We start from the raw sequence: 777 nt of genomic DNA, 5'->3' as shown, positions 1-777 counted from the left end.
ACCTTTTGGACTATATCATGCAAGTTGACTTGGATGTTCCTAAGACTGTAGTCCTTAATCTCCAAGCCCCGTGAGTTACTATTCCCTTGAGATGTTCGGTTTATGACTAAGAAATCTTCCAAAAACTTATTGCCTTCGAGTTAATTCTGACTCTTAGTGACCCTATAGAATAGGGTAGAATCGCCCAGGTGGGTTTCTGAAACTGCAACTGTTACAGGAGTAGAAAGTGTCATCTTCCTCCGGAGGAGTGCCTGGTGGTTCTCAACTACTGACCTTGCAGTTGGCATCCCAATGCATGGCCACCACACCACCAGGGCTCCACCATCACTGCTCATGGAAACAGCAGTCAAGAGATCAAACAACGCATTGCATGAGCTACACCTGCCTCCCGAAACCTCTTTAGAGTGTTGAAAAGCAGGGAGGCTCCTGTGAGGACTTGGGTGGCCTGACCCAGGCCATGGTGTTTTCAGTCATCTCATAAGCCAGTGAACGTTGAACACTGAATAAGGAAGATCGAAGAAAAATGGATGCATTGGAACTACAGTGCTAGCACAGAATATCGCAAGTACCATGGACTGCCAAGAGGACACACAGATCTGTCTGGAAAGGACAGCCAGAAAGTTCCTCAGAGACGAGAGCTGCGAGACTTTCTCTCACATACTGTGGACAGGTTGTCAGAATTTCAGTTCCTGGAGAAGGATGTGATTCTTGGTCAAGAGGCGGCTGAAATGGAAGGCCTTTGGTGCGATGGATTGACACTGTGGCTCCCACAATGGA

The sequence above is a fragment of the Echinops telfairi genome, unplaced genomic scaffold, assembly GCF_000313985.2.
Source record: "Echinops telfairi isolate 266 unplaced genomic scaffold, ASM31398v2 ScPeMD7_7469;HRSCAF=8507_0, whole genome shotgun sequence".
NCBI lineage: Eukaryota > Metazoa > Chordata > Mammalia > Afrosoricida > Tenrecidae > Echinops > Echinops telfairi.
This window is presented reverse-complemented; position numbering follows the sequence as displayed.